Raw genomic sequence first — 18,826 nt, 5'->3', positions numbered from 1 at the left:
ACAACGTGAATTTTTGGTTGTGGTTGTGGTTTGGTTTGATTTCGACGTGAATGCAACGTTGAGAGTGAATGTAGGTTTTGGTAAATGTATACACGCACACACACCAACTTTCACACTCAGTCACAGATCATAAGGACTATTACATGTAACACCATAAACTCAAGATACGATCAACAATTTTATTTCATAACAAAAACATGCATATTATGTTGTGGAGAAACTAAACATGCACGCAACTTTGCAGGGCAACAGCACAGCATATTCAATCGATTTCGTTCTTTGTCCTGGTGGTCCTCTTCTCCCAGGCAGTCCTCTATGCGCCTCTTTGATGCTGGTCGCTAAACAAAGCAAAGACAGCACATTGATATTAGTGACACCAGAGCCTCCATAATGTCTGGAGTAGAAATACACATCTTTTCAACTTAGGTCACTTTTTAGTAACTTTGCACTGCCTACTATGTCTCTGGCCTACTGCCAACTGAGTGTTGACACTACATGTATTTCTTTTTAATATATGAAATAAAGCATTATGTCCCTTCTTCGAGCCTTGTTGTGTCAGATTTAGGCCGCAAGCCAAGACAACAAAAGACTGTGTGCCAGTGTGTATTCCTTCCATAAGAAATGAAGTATTTCAAACGAAACTTGATCGTTTCAGAACAGTTTGGGGGTATTTTATTTGTATTTGCATCATTAAGACATTTGACCTGGAAGGGAAACTGTCTTTAATCTGTGTACAAGAATTAAATGTTTGTGATTGGCCAAAACACAAATAACATCCGTTACTGATCACACACACTTACACACAAACTCTCACTAGCGCGTCACCTTATTCCCACTACTATGAGTTATACACAACTACAATAAGCGATAAACGTTTCATATGCTGATCAGGATGCAATGAACTTTGACACGCTCCAAAGCTCATTATAGGGGTCGGTGTCCGTCTCTCTCCTTGAGGATAAAAAGGCTCACATCTTTTCCAATATTGTTATCTAAATCAAAGTCTTTCGGTAACATGGAAAGCTCCTCGGAGCTAGTACTGTCTCAATTATTCACCGATCGCTGTAGGTCGAAGTTGAAGACTATCAAGTGTATGTGTAGAGGTGGGAGGTGCACAGAAAATGGAAGCAATCATTACAATCAAGCTTTGTTTGTTAAATACACTACTCCTTGTCATCGGAAACTAGAAGTAATTTGGTTTGGACCTTTTTTTCACAGATTATACATTGTAAATGAAAAAAAGAAAAATGAAGCAATACCAAATAAAAACAAAATGTTCAGAAACATACATGATACATGGGTAGTATCAAAACGGTTGGTTGGTTGGTTAACTTAAGCTTAACGTCCTCACAGAAACTAGTGCCTATTAGGGACATGAAGTGGTTATATGCTGGGACAAAACGGTTGGGAAAAAGGAGAACTTAATTAAAGTTACCATCAAGCAAGAGAGGAATGGGTGGTTTCAACTTGCAAGGGTAATAAGAAAGCAGTGAGAGAGACAATTAAGGGCGACATGTGCGATCAAGTTGAATTTGAAAGTCCAGCACCTATAATTACAAGTTTTCCACGTTATATTTCCAGTGTTATCCATACCAAGAAGGTTCCTTTTTACATTTAGTCAAGTTTTGACTAAATGTTTTAACATAGAGGGGGAATCGAAACGAGGGTCGTGGTGTATGTGTGTGTGTCTGTCTGTCTGTCTGTCTGTCTGTCTGTCTGTCTGTGCGTGTGTGTGTGTGTAGAGCGATTCAGACTAAACTACTGAACCGATCTTTATGAAATTTGACGTGAGAGTTCCTGGGAATTATATCCCCGGACATTTTTTTCTTTTTTTCGATAAATATCTTTGTTATCAAATGCGAGCTAATGCGAACCGTATATTTTGTGTTACGCCAACAAAACACGAGGTAGATCTATTTTTCCGGCGTGAAGATAAAGGACTCATCACGGTCACGCGATACGTGTACCCGGATCCTCGAGACGTCTCACTCTACTGCACATTCGGGTCGCGAAGAACTCATCGTGGGATCGTGGTGGTTGGGGGTTGAGCGTAAGTTGATACGTTTACGTCGGACAAAAGCTGCTGTCTTTCACATTTCTGTACCCGGTTAATTGAGTCACGACTGACTTGCTATAATCACGAGTACGCTGACGTTCGAAGCAAACACAGGCCGTGAAAACAGGCTTGCCTTTTTGAAAGGAGCAAGCTTACCCGGACTCTTGTTCGTCTCATGTAACTGCACATCCAGGTCGCGATGAACTCAGCCGAGGACCTTACTCGGCAGAAATCCAATTATGTATGGTTTTGAAAACTGAAACATTTACGCAGAACAGAAACTGGGTCTCTCTCTCTCTCTCTGGGTCTCTCTCTATCTGTCTGTCTGTCTGCCTCTGTCCCAGTCCGGTATCGCCATAACGGTTAAAGGGACGTTAAACAAAAATAACTACCCAACCGTCTCTGTCTTTGTCTCTCTCGATCTCCCCCCCCCCCCCCCCCCCCCCCCCCGTCTGTTTCACTGTCTGTCTCAATGTCTCGCTGACTGACTGTCTCTGTCTGTCTGTCTATCTATCTCTGTCTCTTGCAATCTCTCTGTTTATAAAAGAGATAATCCAAGGTGTGTGTGTATGTATGTGTGTGTGTGTGTGGGGGGGGGGTGAATAACAACAGGGGTAGGACAGGTAGGCTGGCGCTCAGAGTAAACAAGTCTGCACAACACTTGTGGGCGAAAAGGTAATCTATGATGACAGATACACTGAGGCTTAGAACAAAGAAGTCTACACAACACTGGCTGTCATAAAAGGCAGGCCATGATGACAGATACACTGAGGCCCAGAGAAAATAATTCTACACAACACTGGCTGTCATTAAAGACAGGCCATGGTGACAGGTACAATCATACCCGGACCCTTGTGTCGTTCGGCTCTGCTGCACATTGGGGACACGTTGTACCCGCCGTGTGCTATAACAGGAGCAGAATGCAGCTATGTACCGGTCTTATTCATTACACCATATTATGCATGGTGTTTTTCCACGCTGCAAGCTTTAGGTAAAGTTGTCACTGCATAATTATATTACCCCTTTCCAGGGGCCAACGGCCTGTAAAGTAATAATCCACTGTCAACTCTCTCTCTCTCTCTCTCTCTCTCTCTCTCTCTCTCCCTCTCTCTCTCTCACTCTCTCTCTCTTTCTCTCTCTCTCTCACACTCACTCTCTCTCTCTCTTTCTCTCTCACACTCACTCTCTCTCTCTCTCTCTCACACTCACTCTCTCTCTCTCTCTTTCTCTCTCTCTCTCTCACTCACTCTCTCTCTCTCTCTCTTTCTCTCTCTCTCTCTCTCTCACTCACTCTCTCTCTCTCACTCTCTCTCTCTCTCTCTCTCTCTCTCTCTCTCTCTCTCTCTCTCTCTCTCTCTCTCTCTCTCTCTCTCTCTGAACGTTTGATCTCTGTGAGTATTTGATAATTACAGCTTGCACCCCGAACCGTCACAAGTTTGATACCCAATGTACCCGTATAGCCTGATGCAATCGACCCCAGCAACCTTCCACTCTTTCCATGTGTGGTTTATTTCGTTTTGCTGTCCCCCACCTCATTCATTATCTCCTAGGCTTAGAGCTTTAAATCTGTCATCAGCTTGTGCCACTAAAGTTGTTGGTGTATGCACAATCAGTTGGAACTTCTTATTCAACAATAAGTCTTGCATCATGGTTTGATGACCAGTTTATGCCGACCTGTCATATGTAGAACACCTTGTGTACTGATCGTCTGATGCAATCGACCCCGCACCCTCCCACCACCACCACCACCAGCTATCCTCTGAGTGTATGGTGTGGTCAGTGGAAAGACAAAACTGTGTACATTGATAATGACAACGACAAAATGGTATACGAAGATGGAGACGTAAGACACAGGTTAAGGGATGGTTCAAGATGGAAACGTAAGACGTTTCAAGACGGCGTCAAGACACAGGTAAAAGGGTGTTTCCATCGTGGATCCATTGCTGTAAGTCGACATACACTTCCTTATTTTATACCCTCGACAACGAAATAAATAATTTTAAAAACAAAGAAAATGAGAGCTAGAGGCAAAGATTGCGCAATCTGTACAAAGATAAAGACGTAAGACGTTTCAAAATGGCGTCAAGACAGAGATGGAGACGTAAGACGTTTTAAGATGGCGTCAAGACAAAGATTAGACTGTAAGATGTTATAAGACGAAGATGGTGACGTAAGACGTTTCAAGATGGTGTCAAGACGAACATTTAAACAAAACTCAAGACGTTAGACGTTTCAAGACGAAGATTTAAACAAAGATGGAGACGTAAGACGTTTCAAGATGGCGTCAAGACGAAGATTTGAACGTAAGACGTTTCAAGACGTTTCAAGATGTTCTAAGACATGGTCTCAAGACGTAAGACGTTTCAAGATGGTGTTAAGACAAAGATGTGAACAAAGACGAAGATGTAAAACGTTCCAAGACGTTCCGAGACATTGTCTCAAAACGTAAGATGTTTCAAGACGTTTTAAGATTGCGTCCTCAAGATGCGTCCTCAAGATGGCGTCCTCAAAAAGGCATGAGATCCCCCTTACTATACTACTACTGGGAAGTTCGAGTGCCACCCACGATCCAAATCTACGTCAGTTGCTGTGTTCTGTCGTTCATTTTTACATTTAGTCAAGTTTTGACTAAATGTTTTAACATAGAGGGGGAATCGAGACGAGGGTCATGGTGTATGTGTGTGTGTGTGTGTGTGTGTGTTTGTGTGTGTGTGTGTGTGTGTGTGTGTGTGTGTGTGTGTATGTGTGTGTGTGTGTGTGCGTGCGTGCGTGCGTGCGTGTGTGTGTGTGTGTGTGTGTGTGTGTAGAGCGATTCAGAGTAAACTACTGGACCGATCTTTATGAAATTTGACGTGAGAGTTCCTGGGTATGATATCCCCGGACGTTTTTTTCATTTTTTCGATAAATGTCTTTGATGACGTCATATCCGGCTTTTTGTAAAAGTTGAGGCGGCATTGTCACACCCTCATTTTTCAATCAAATTGATTGAAATTTTGACCAAGCAATCTTCGACGAAGGCCGGACTTCGGTATTGCATTTCAGCTTGGTGGCTTACAAATTCATTAATGACTTTGGTCATTAAAAATCTGAAAATTGTAAAAAAAAAATGTTTTTATAAAACGATCCAAATTTACGTTCATCTTATTTTTCATCATTTTCTGATTCCAAAAACATATAAATATGTTATATTTGGATTAAAAAAAAGCTCTGAAAATTAAAAAAAAATAAATTATGATCAAAATTAAATTTTCGAAATCAATTTAAAAACACTTTCATCTTGTTCCTTGTCGGTTCCTGATTCCAAAAACATATAGATATGATATGTTTGGATTAAAAACACGCTCAGAAAGTTAAAAACGAAGAGAGGTACAGTAAAGCGTGCTATGAAGCACAGCGCAACCGCTACCGCGCCAAACAGGCTCGTCACTTTCACTGCCTTTTTTCACTAGCGGCGGACTACGTTCAATTTCATTCTGTGAGTTCCACAGCTTGACTAAATGTAGTAATTTCGCCTTACGCGACTTGTTAATAACTTAAACAAGTTCAAATGGACAAAAAACTAAACATCCGAGACACTAACATTTTTTACACACAATGTGCTGGTGCGCTTATCATTATGACATAACATTTCCGAAAATGTGTTACAGGTACAACTTGGCAAATTAAAACAAAAGTGAACTGTATTATGTCAGTATGATAAGAATGAATTCTGAATATTAATTGACCACCTTTGTTCAAAAGAACAAACGGGAGTAGCTCAGTTGGTTTGACGGGAACACAGAGACATAGAGAATACTCTTGCTGTGTTGTACCAAATTCACACGAGTTGTTTTTTAAAATATTGAACTGCGAGCGAAAGCGAGCTGTTCATTATTTGAAAAAGCAACGAGTGTAAATCTGGTACGACACAGCAAGCCATGTAGTATTCTGTTTATCCTACACACTGTAGAGACTGTACTTACGTGTATTTTACTGAAAATTTCCTGCAGTCGAGGCAGCTATATTGAAGACGCTTGTTTTGGAACCTCGATCTCTTCTAAAGCCTCGTGCAATATATTACGTCAAAGTAAAGAAACGTCACTCTGAAAGTGTGGCGTGACGTGTTAGTTCTAAAAATTCATCGAGGGCAATTAGCGAGCGCAATTTTTTTTCTATAATGACGTTCGTCTCGATGACTCTGGCATCATAAGCAGTGGAAAACAGATCCCTGCCAGACTTGTTTGATATGACCTCATTTGCATGATATACACACGTGTGATTTTAACAATTATTATCTTACGAGTGTCTCTCTCACGTATGTAGAATAAAATAAACTATCCAGCTGACGACGGTGGCCAACTCAGCCGGACGTAATGATGTGTGACCTATGAAGTAGGATCCTTTACAAGTCCGAATGCAATTTTTGTGTCTGCTGCTCTCTCCTCATGGACTTGAAAGCCCTTTCCATCAGTCTTTCATGACAAAGCTTGCTTTAACAATTGCCTCTTGAAAAAGCGCTGAGTGACAACTTCGGGTAGGCCTATCCTTCGCCGGCAATCTCTTGCTAAGTATGTACAGAGAGGAAGAGAGAGAGAGAGAGAGAGAGAGAGAGAGAGAGAGAGAGAGAGAGAGAGAGAGAGAGAGAGAGAGAGAGAGAGAGAGAGAGAGAGAGAGAGAGAGAGAGAGAGAGAGAGATACGGACAGACAATCAATCAATCAATCAATGACGCTTATATCGCGCATATTCCGTGGGTACAGTTCTAGGCGCTCTGCAGTGATGCCGTGTGAGATGAAATTTTATACGGCCAGTAATTGCAGCCATTTCGGCGCATATTTACCTTTCACGGCCTATTATTCCAAGTCACACGGGTATAGGTAGACAATTATTAACTGTGCCTCAGCAATTTTGCCAGGAAAGACCCTTTTGTCAATCGTGGGATCTTTAACGTGCACACCCAATGTAGTATACACGGGGGGTGGTTCGGACACCGAAGAGAGTCTGCACACAAAGTTGACTCTGTGAAATAAATTTCCGCCGAACCTGGGATCGAACTCGCGCTGACAGCGGCCAACTGAATACAAATCCAGCGCGCTACCAACTGAGCTATATCCCCGCCCCTACAGACAGAGAGAAAGAGAGAGAGAAAGAGAGAGAGAGAGGCACACACGCACACACACACACACACACACACACACACACACACAGAAGGACGGACGGACGGACCGACGGACATTTCTTTTATTTTCTCTTTGTATTTTGATATGTTTCTTTAGTGTCCTCTTGTGGTTCAAATAATGTTCTCGTCGAACCGAAACAGATAAATGTGAAGCCTTTTTTTAATCAGTCTGACTTGCTCACTAATTTGTATCATTCGGGCGAAGTGGCGCAGTGCCCGTGGTAAGACGTCGGCCTCCTAATCGGGGGGTCGTCAGTTCGAATCCCGGTCGCTGCCGCCTGGTGGGTTAAGAGTGAAGATTTTTCCGATCTCCCATGTCAACTTATGTGCAGACCTGCTAGTGACTTAACCCCCTTCGTGTGTACACGCAAGCACTAGACCAAGTGTCGCACGGAACAGATCCTGTAATCCATGTCGGAGTTCGGTGGGTTATGGAAACACGAAAATACCCAGCGTGCCTGTACCCAACGAAAGCGGAGTGAAGCTGACTATGGGGAACCCAAATGGGCAAACGAGCTCACACGTCACCAGAATTTCTGGAATGCTGAAGAAGAAGTATCATGCTATTTTGAAGTATAGGAGCCTTTTTACATTTAGTCAAGTTTTGACTAAATGTTTTAACATAGAGGGGGAATCGAAACGAGGGTCGTGGTGTATGTGTGTGTGTGTCTGTCTGTGCGTGTGTGTGTGTAGAGCGATTCAGACCAAACTACTGGACCGATCTTTATGAAATTTTTCATGAGAGTTCCTGGGTATGATATCCCCGAACACTTTTTTCATTTTTTTGATAAATGTCTTTGATGACGTCATATCCGGCTTTTCGTAAAAGTTGAGGCGGCACTGTCACGCTCTCATTTTTCAACCAAATTGGTTGAAATTTTGGTCAAGTAGTCTTCGACGAAGCCCGGACTTCGGTCTTGCATTTCAGCTTGGTGGCTCAAAAATTAATATGACTTTGGTCATTAAAAATCAGAAAATTGTAAGAAAAAAAAATTATAAAACGATCCAAATTTACGTTCATCTTATTCTCCATCATTTGCTGATTCCAAAAACATAAAAATATGTTATATTTGGATTAAAATCAAGCTCTGAAAATTAAATATATAAAAATTATTATCAAAATTAAATTTTCGAAATCAATTTAAAAACACTTTCATCTTATTCCTTGTCGGTTCCTGATTCCAAAAACATATAGATATGATATGTTTGGATTAAAAACACGCTCAGAAAGTTAAAACAAAGAGAGGTACAGAAAAGCCTGCAATCCTTCTTCGCGCAACTACTACCCCGCTCTTCTTGTCAATTTCACTGTCTTTGCCGTGAGCGCTGGACTGACGATGCTACGAGTATACGGTCTTGCTGCGTTGCATTGCGTTTAGTTTCATTCTGTGAGTTCGACAGCTACTTGACTAAATGTTGTATTTTCGCCTTACGCGACTTTTTTTTTAATTTTTTTTTTTTACTGTGATTAGCCTCTTTACTGGTCCACATGGGCCCTTGATAAGGACCAGTTGTGAATGTTCTGTATTCATTTTTGGATGAATTTCTATCAAACCTAGTTTGCTCCAATTAGGCCTAAAGGCTAGCTAAAGAGAGTAAAACTACCAAACACTATATTAAACTTCTTCGCAAGAGTACAAGCTACTTATCAGCGTGAAGCTAAAGACATCCATATTAGGGGCCTATCCTCCACTTCAATCAATCAATCAATATGAGGCTTATATCGCGCGTATTCCGTGGGTACAGTTCTAAGCGCAGGGATTTTTTATTTGTTTTATTTGTTATTTTTTTTGTATGCAATTTATATCGCGCACATATTCAAGGCGCAGGGATTTATTTATGCCGTGTGAGATGGAATTTGTTTTTTACACAATACATCACGCATTCACATCGGCCAGCAGATCGCAGCCATTTCGGCGCATATCCTACTTTTCACGGCCTATTAATCCAAGTCACACGGGTATTTTGGTGGACATTTTTATTTATGCCTATTCAATTTTGTCAATCGTGGGATCTTTAACGTGCACACTCCACTTGCAGTAAGTAAACATTTCTGAAACCTCCATCGACCCTGTTTCGAGACACCAATGTCACAGAGTCGTCTGTTATGTTATAGAAACACCTTACCTGCTTCTTGAGCGACTGGCAAGGACGGGAAAGTAGGTCATCCATGGGAGGGGGGGGGGGGGTCTTAAATCATTATCGCCATTCAAATTAGTAAAATAAACAGGATGTTATTTCTTAGAGCAATGTCCTATGCAGTATACCCCGAACTCGTCAAACAAGTTTAGGATGGGGGAGGGGGTTGCGATGGGGAGAAGGGATGGGGGTATCGGTTGAAAGAGGTATGGTAAGGAGGTGGGGGGGGGGGACTTTCACAAGTATTATACTTTAATAAACTACACACAATCAGTCATCCGTCGAATAGAATGTAGGGCACTTGCTCACAACATGAAACCTGCATGTTAAACTCCTTAAACCTGAGCAACAAACCCGCACAGCTGCTTTCATATGCGTGCAAGGAGTGAACTGAACAGTGTGCACTCTAACTTGCTTTCCTTCGGCTAGGAATAAGAAGACACCTCTTGCGTAGTTGTGTGTGTGGTGTGTGTGTGGTGTGTGTGGTGTGTGTGTGTGTGTGTGTGTGTGTATGATAACGATCTGCTATTTGCCGTATAACTGGAGACTGCCTACGTGTGTGCGGTAACTTAACGCAATTCCACGCGAAAAACGTGCTGACCTAATCCACAGAAGCAGGCAGAGAGAGCACAGTCGTTGGGCCTTCCTCCTTTCAATGTTTTGTACTGCTCTTGTACAGCCAGTCCTCCGTTTCTTAGACGCTAGATTTGGCGAGTGTGGCGAGGAATTAGTGTTTCTTAGGCAATTCTCGCCGCGAGCTGAACTGAACTGCACTGAACTTTATTTTACAAGGACACACACACATTGACCCCAGAGTACCAGAGAAACAAGTCTAATCCGTAGACAGAGAAACAAACAGAGAAACAAACTAACAAACAAAGTTCTTTACTGGCTCTTTTGAGAATAACGGTGGTAATAATTATACACAAAAAAAGAGAAAACAATCTAGTTCATGTATGTACATGTAGTACACACACGTTGCAGTTCACGACACCTTGTTTACTTATGTGATTATCTAACACGTTGGTAGATCATAAAGAGGGATGCAATTCGTCAACGATCGACTATTTTAACCTCGAACAAAACAATGCATTTTTACGATTTTTGTAGCGTGTTTGCATGCAATCAAGAGTCACTTCATCCTTACCCCGTATCACACACTTTATGAGGAGGTAAAAATAAGACAGCAACTACAAACTATGCACTAATCGAACAGCCATTAAGTTTCCTCCGCAAATCTGCTTTTGTTTTTGACGTGCTATACATGTATCTGGTTAATATTTTACAGCAGTTTAAAAACGACATAAAATCGCTGGGAGCAGTTGGCACTAAATACAGAGATGCTCTGCAAATGTGTAAAATCTGTGTATGATCTGAAAATGGATATTACAATGGATCTGGAATTTGTGTGAAACAGGTCTCGTTGTCCACACCTATATCGCAGCAATATGAGGACAACTTGCAAATTAATTTTTAGTGGGGTGCAGCAATTTGCGGACGTCCGTCACTATATTGCAGCAATTTGCGGACCAAAGACCGCCTATTTGGGGACGTCCGCAAATAGTCGCATTTTTTGGCCGATGTCCGCAAATTGCTGCGATATAGCGACGGACGACCCCATTTGGTCCTAGTTGGTCCGCATATTGCGGTAAATTCACAAACACACACTCACACACACACACACACACACACACACACACACACACACACACACACACACACACACACACACATTATAATCCCCCCTCCCGAATCCCCTCCCCCATTCTCCACCCGATAGCTCCTCTTTGTCTCACTCTCTCCTCCTTACAAATAACAATTTGATACGTTCATCTTTAATCCACCCCCCTCCCCGAATCAACTCCCCATTCTCCACCCGATAGCTCCTCTTTGTCTCGCTCTCTCCCCCGGTGTGACGTTTTCATCTTTCGCCGTGTTGATATTTCGCTTCTCGGCCTCGTTGATCTAGTATAAACTCTACACTGAACAAAAAAACACCCTTCGATAGTACTGATGAGCGACCTTGTGTACCTTACATTCATGGGGCCAAATTTGTCCAACCAATTTGTTTTATTTAACTTAGAAATTTGATTCATCCTAAAATGTTTCCTTCTTAATCAAGGGACGTAACCACTCAGTACACGTTTTAGAAGAATTCGATTTTGGGGTTGAAATCTATTAAATTTTACCACCAATTTTCTTCACATGCAAGAAACTGACATGCTTTTCGTCCTTAAATAATTTCACTTCTTAATTTTACCAGGAAACAACATTTCAGTCTTGAGTATATGTCGAGGGGGAAATATGTACACAGGCGAAAGATGAAATCGTGACCGGCAGGGTATCTCGGCTGCCTACTTGAGTGAGTAACAGAACAGGTCGACAAAAGACAGTCAAGTATGTAATGAGCCAATGTGTCAAGTTCTGAATTCTTCTCATACCACTGTCCCCTGGGCAGATTCACTTGAACTTGAAGCAGCTTGTCTGGATACATCGTCCTCCCTCAAGATCGTAAAATGCCCAATTAAGTACTTGAGATATCAATGGCCGCCCCCGCTTTCAGTCTCATGCACTGAGCTAGTCTGATTAAACAGCTTTCTAAAGGTTGCGTCCGTCTATGTGAAACGTGTTTTTCCTTTGTGTTCCACCGCTTGTGACCCATTGTTTCGCTATACTGACTCAAAAGTTGAGTCTAAAAGAATGTGTATCCCTTGAACTGAGTTAGGGCTGACATTGTGATTGTGACTATTGGAAAGACCCGCCATCTTTGGCCGGTCCGTTTCCAATCATGGTCTCGACAATCAAGTAATCTGTGCATGTGTACATGGAGTACAATAAGAGATAACGTCTCATGTGGAACAAATGAAAACAACTTACCTTCGAGTTGATTACGATGAATATTTTAGTCCTGAAAGTGTTCATCAAAGTTGAAAACCAAATTTGGGATACACAAAGTCGACCGTTGCCATCACCGGAGAACACTGTCGGTTAGTAACGCGTCTTTTTGGGGGAGGGAAAGTTTCGCACTCGCAAATCCATTTAACTCAGCAAATTCCTTGAAACAATATGCATTTATGTTATACTCTTTTCGTCTTACACAATTAGTGAACCTCTTTGTTTGACCGAACATTAATTGAATAGAATATTACGAAACTAAAAATGCAGGTGAAAAAACCGAAATGATTGACAAAGTTTCGACTTTGTCTCTCTCTGTCTCTCTCTGACTCTCTCTGCCTCCCTCTCTCCCTGTCTCCCTCTCTGTCTCTCTCTATCTCTCTCTCTCCCTCTCTGTCTGTCTCTCTGTCTGTCTGTCTCTCTGTCTGTCTGTCTCTCTCTCTCTCACTCTCTCTCTTTCTCTCTTTCTCTCTCTCTCTCTCTCTCTCTCTCTCTCTCTCTCTCTCTCTCTCTCTCTCTCTCCCCCGACCCCCAGCCCCAATTTTTGGAAGGTTAGAAACTAGAGGACGTACATTTCTGTACAGTCACCATAAAATCTTCATCATGAATGCAAAAATGTTAACAAAATCGGCAAACCATAAAAGAACATGAAAAAAGGAAAGAGGTGCATTTAAAGGCTGTTGGGTACTGGCTCTCAAAATCCGTTCAGCAGAATGAGTTCGCATGTAACTGAAACTATTCTTAAAAGTTACTTGGTGATTTTAAAAGCTTGATAACACAAGTCCCATGATTTTAGACATGCTACAATGCCTTTAATCGAAGAAAGTTTGCGTTCTTGGCCGAGTCAATGCAACTGGCTCGAAAATTACCTCCCTTGGACGCGTGACGTCTATAGCGGAATCGGCCGGGTGGAACGGCGCTCTCTTATGCCGTGCAATGGGCGCAATCGGGTAGTCTAGTCATGTCCTCAAGAATACTTCAAAGGTAGGTCAAGAGAAACTAAGGACGGGGTGCGAGGGTGACTTCTCCCAGGTTATAACATATCAAACAATAAATAACGGAGTACATAACATGTATTCTGCTCCCTTCCTGCTTTTTCAGGTGTAATTCCCACTTGAACCCTGTTTTAGTTCAACTTATTGGCAGATATATTGTCACGCGCCGAGGGACACAAACACACACCCACAAACACACACACGCACGCACGCACGCACGCACACACACACACACACACTAACATGTGTACACACACACACACACTAACACGTGTAATCACACACACACACACACACACACACACACACACACACACACACACACACACACACACACGCACGTATAGACAATCACAGAGATTAGGTTCATGTATTCTGCCCCCCTCTCGCCAATTTACAAAATACAACAAGAGGTTTGATGAGCACAGTAGATCAACTTTAAACGTACACAAATATATTTTTAGCATTACTTTTCAATTCTCGTTGATGCATTAATGATGCCAGAAAATGTAACCGGACGCATTTGGAACGCCAAAGCAATCAAATACATTGCGCGGTACATCGGCGCTTAATTTCATAACGTCTGACTGAGTCATTTGTTATTCGGTGATAGTTTCGCACATATCTATCTCCTGTGTGTGAAAATCTGTTCACCTTACGTAATTTTCAAAGGCTATATATATATTGATAAACGATACGAAACCGTGCAGGTGAAAAATTGGTAATGACTGACGTAGGATTTACTTTGTGGATTTCACGTTGAGGGCACGTTGGCGATCAATCAAACCCCAACGTTGTGTGTTTACGTTGAAACTACGTTGTAGGAACGTTTGTTGTATCAAACTAACTTTTGTTTTTAAATCACGTGAATTTCACGTGAAAATCACGTGAGTATACCAACGTTGTTCGAACACCAGAAAATCACAATAATACAACGTCGATTTTACGTTGCTTTTTAAGGTGGAATCCACGTGAAATTTACGTTATGTACCAACGTGTAAAAAACAAAAAAACACAACTGTAACGCAACGTTGCTTTCACGTTGTGTTTTTTGGTTGGATCCACGTAAATTTCACGTAATCTTCGCAACATTTGTAAGACACCAAAATGCAACGTGAAATTCACGTAAAATTTACGTTGTATTACAACGTCGAAAGAACACCAAAATCTCACAATGACACAACGTTGGTTTTACGTTGCGTTTTTTGGTTGGCTCAACGTAAATTTCACGTAAAGTTCGCAACGTTGCTAATGACACGAAAAATTCACATTTTCGCAACGTCGTATTTACGTTGTGTGTTTGCTGGGTTTCCCTGATACCACTAGCGTAAAACCAGACAACAACAGACTCACACACATCTATATTTCAGCCAGCGTAGCGCCAGCCACCATACCTGGCCTACCGTTGTCATTCAGAGATTGATAATTCCCCTCTGGAACTCCACGCGGGGCATGCACCGTGACCAAACAGGCGATTAAACAGCGCTTACATCATCATATTTCACGCATCATTTGGCACCGAAGTAGACAGGTAACTCCGAGAACGCACACAGCGAAACGGTGCCGACATCACTATGCTCTTTAGTGGGTTTTCTCCATGGTTTTGTTCTTGCAAGCACACTAAGCTTATCACCTACCTATTTTTTCTTACCTTCTGTATTGTGTGTGTGTGTGTGTGTGTGTATGTGTGTGTGTGTGTGTGTGTGTGTGTGTGTGTGTGTGTGTGTGTGTGTCTATGTGTGTGTGAGAGAGAGAGAGAGAGAATGTGTGTGTGTGTGTGTGTGTGTGTGTGTGTGTGTCTGTCTGTCTGTGTGTCTGTGTGTCAGTGTAGCTTACATGAATCGATCTTCGCAAGGCTCTCAGTCAAAAACAGAGTACTGTAATTTCAATCGTCTATCAAGAAATTATTTATGCGAGAATGGAATAGGAAGTGTGCAATTTGAGTGTGCAATTTGTGTGTTGACTGAGAGTAGAGACAAATGGGCAGTCTTTGCCCACCAGTAAACTGTTTCCTAATTGCCCAGAGACTGCATACAGTGTGGGGTTGGGGTTTAAATGAGGACACCCCTCACCGGAACAAGTGCTGAACGTGGGTGGTCAAGACACCGCCCAAAAAGACAAAGGAAGCTGTGAAACGATCGACAGTGAAAGCCTCGGAGTATGCTAATGTATTCAGGGCAAATAATAGAGTTACCGTACATGACTCACCTGCACATAGCGTACACGGTAGATAGGTATATGTAGAGGTTACACGCCGAGTCTCAGTGATTATTAAAAATAATGGTCGCAGTTAGCGGATCATGAAAAATGCGAGCTTTAGCGAGCTTTTTCATGACCGCGAACTGAGACCATTATTTTTTATAATCACTGAGACGAGGTGTGTAACCTCTTTATTCCTCCTTTCTTCAGTTATTCAAAGAAAAGAAAAGGTTTTCTGCGAAAGTTTGATCGAATCCTATTCACTCAACCAGTCAACCTGCGCAGGCGATCGATTAATGCGCGGTTGTATAGTTCCGTGCAAATCATTCCATTCTGTTAACACTTCTTGTCAGTTTTCTTATTTTGAACTAAAATCAAGTACACAGATAATCATGCTGTTATTCTGCTGTGGCGGCAAAGGCAGATATTGTGTGTTCTGTATATGTTTTGGTATCGCTTAGGATAATGTTCTTTCGTCAAATGGGACTAGCAGACGAACTTTTGCACCCGTGTTCCAACGTTAAAAACTGTATGAAGTTCAGTTTTCTGGGGAAAATAGTGTATGAAACCGCTTTATGTTGTTTAAATTGATGAGATGTGTGCATTGGTTGCGTGTGATCTGTTTATTAAATGAAATATTGTTGAAAACTGACCGTCGGATTGCAGTCTGTTGTCGAAGAAACTGAGTGAAAAGAAGGGGAACTACTCTTGTCGCTAGACAAAGTATGAGTTACTTGCCTTGCGGGAAATTGCTTGTGATGAACGTTTGAGCACGGCAAATCTAGATTCAGAAAACAACCGAACTCATGGATTTTATATGAAGATTCATGTGTTCAGGCCTATAGTTGTTAATTTAAATGCGGTATGTTTGTATTGTTTGCTCCAGAGATGTATACTTCGTACGTTAGAGCGTTCGGAACTTTTCAGTCGCAAAAAGTAGTACCGAAACAGAACAACTTCTCAACCCATTGCACTATCGAGGATTCAGGCTGTTGCTGGGTCGTTATTTGTTTGGTTGCTGGGTCATTATCGAAAAATAACTACCCCTACAAGTTTACAGAGGTAAAGAAGCAGAGGGGGGAATAAATACTTGAACATGGCCTTAGGGTATCTACATATCTATCTCTACTCTTTTGTGAAAGGTAAAACCCTCCTTTTGTGAAAGGTAAAACCCTCCTTTTGTGAAAGGTAAAACCCTCCTTTTTTGCTGCGACCGTGTGTGCCCCATGTCAACGCAACACGCCAAATTTGAACTCAATCGCCCGATAAACGCCACAGATCCAAGTGCGGAAAGAAGGACAAACTGAAAACTTACAGACATAGTAAATCCTATACATCTCCATGTACGTATTAACCATAAGTGTGTGAAAACGGGTGTTTGGAAAGTTCAGCTATGCCAAGTAAAGCGCTGTTTGGGTAATCTTTACCAAAGCCACGATTTTGGAAAGTATGCGTGGTCTAGGGTCTGCGACGTCATGTCGAAAGGTTGCTCAAATAAAACGACTATATTTAATAGCAGGAGAAAAGCAGATCTTCACATGCAAATATGTTTCTGGCCGAAACATTTCTATTAACATTTGGAAAATACCCCTGAAACAATGCTTTTGTTTGCACTGTTTTGTGACCACACGTCACAGTTGTCAAAAGTGCAGTGCTTTTGATGTATTTGTGATGTCCGCCCTCCCCCCCACTCACCTTCTAGGAAAAAACAATGAGTCCTAGTCTACTCTGATTATTAATACCTGACGTTTTTTCATTAAAAAATTCGCCATCAGATAGAAATGTGTGCATGACTTTGTTTTGATAAATGAACATTTCAAAGGCTTTCTAGACGCCAAGTGTCACGTTTACAATCCACATTCTATATAATAATCAAGGCAAATAAATCTGTGTTTCGTTCTTGTTCCGATATACTTTTTTAAGTGCTTGTTACGGTTATTGCGTTTCGCTTTTTGTCAGTGGTGGATGGGATGGTGGGGATTATTTTTGTTGTTGTTTTTGTTGCATTTATTGTCGCTGATGACTGGAAGTTTGCATGACATTCATTTTGTTCAGTATTTACTATCCCCTGGAGAGTAATCATCAGTTTGTGCGAGTCAAGACTAATATTCACAGGTCCTTAATTGCTCTTCCTATAATTATCTAACAGGACGGTCCATAGTGGCTGCTTTGGTGATTGCTCGCTTGTTTAAATTCTTTGAAGCTGACGTCTGTACAAGGACACAGCAGAAGCAATTAATTAATCCAGCAAGTCTGTTTGTTCGGACTGTTTGTATTACCACATTTTACAGCATACAGCAATTGACCGCATTTCCACCGCGGACGTCACAAACAAAGCGCATCAGGAAGGCTGCTCACGCGCTACACGTGCAAGTGTTCTAATTCCTGCACATAAATGAAGTGTCATTAGTGTTCAAGTGCGAGCGAACCCAGTTCACACACCCAGCGACATGGACACGGCAGCGGGGAGGTAGTATTCTATGATCAGCGGAATCTTTTGTTATTACGTTTTAGTTGATGATTATTTTTCTTTGAGAGCCGTCCAGCTGTTCTACGTTACATTTTTTGTCAATTCGCTGATTTGCTAATCTGTGGACTTGTTGGAAAGTTACTTGCAAAGCCATGTCTAAATGATGTTCGAAGCTCAGAAACAAAAATAGGAGCCATTCTAGCATATTGAGTGGAAACTGAAAAATCTGAATTTATATTTTAAGAATGTGAAAACCTCAAGATGCAACAGACAGACAGATACAGACATCGACACGTACAAAAACACACAAACACACACACACACACACACACACATACGTGTCTGAGGGGGGGATATCTGGACATTTGCCGCAAAGAAATATGTGTTATATCTGGACTTGTTTATTTCTAAAGCTACAGACACGGAGTGCGAGTGTAAACATGTGTTAGACTTTAAGAATACTTTTTCAGATTTAAAAAAAAACCCACTCATTACTGAAAGTTACACACCCAAAAATAGAGATTCTGAAACACGTGTTATATCTGGACATCTGCCACCTAAAAGTGAGTGATAGCCGGACATATGACCGGAAAGCTGTAAATACTATCAACTTGATCAAAATAGCGTTACATATGCGTGGTAGTACAAAAAAGCTACCAGTAATCCCAAATTATTTTTTTGGACAGGGACAAACCAAGGGGAACTTTAACGCCTCTCGGCGTATTTTTTTGAGACAAATGTCTCCGCAGCTGATAGTTGGTAGCCTTTATTGGATGTCGTTATTCAAATGCAATCCGTCAGAGACAGAAAGCTTAGAAAGGAATTACGTTGTATTGTTTTCCTGCTTTGCCTGGCTCAGGTCGGGAAATTCAGGACCGAAATGACCCAAGGTGCAACTCATTCCTTTTGATGAGTT

The 18,826-nt window shown here is 41.7% G+C and overlaps 1 long non-coding RNA gene across 1 annotated transcript; it reads right to left on the bottom strand.

Annotated features, from left to right (window-relative positions):
- Positions 1-165: 165 nt before the first annotated feature.
- On the bottom strand, positions 166-12,551 carry LOC138959690 (uncharacterized). The gene is made up of 2 exons (XR_011453788.1): positions 12,229-12,551; positions 166-338 (listed from the first exon to the last, which is right to left on the bottom strand). It is a non-coding gene; the product is annotated as an uncharacterized lncRNA (long non-coding RNA).
- Between the last annotated feature and the right edge of the window lie 6,275 nt (positions 12,552-18,826).

Source organism: Littorina saxatilis, linkage group LG1, assembly GCF_037325665.1.
Source record: "Littorina saxatilis isolate snail1 linkage group LG1, US_GU_Lsax_2.0, whole genome shotgun sequence".
In the NCBI taxonomy this organism is placed as follows: domain Eukaryota; kingdom Metazoa; phylum Mollusca; class Gastropoda; order Littorinimorpha; family Littorinidae; genus Littorina; species Littorina saxatilis.
Note: the sequence above shows the minus strand (reverse complement) of the source record. Positions and strands in the feature narration are given on the sequence as shown.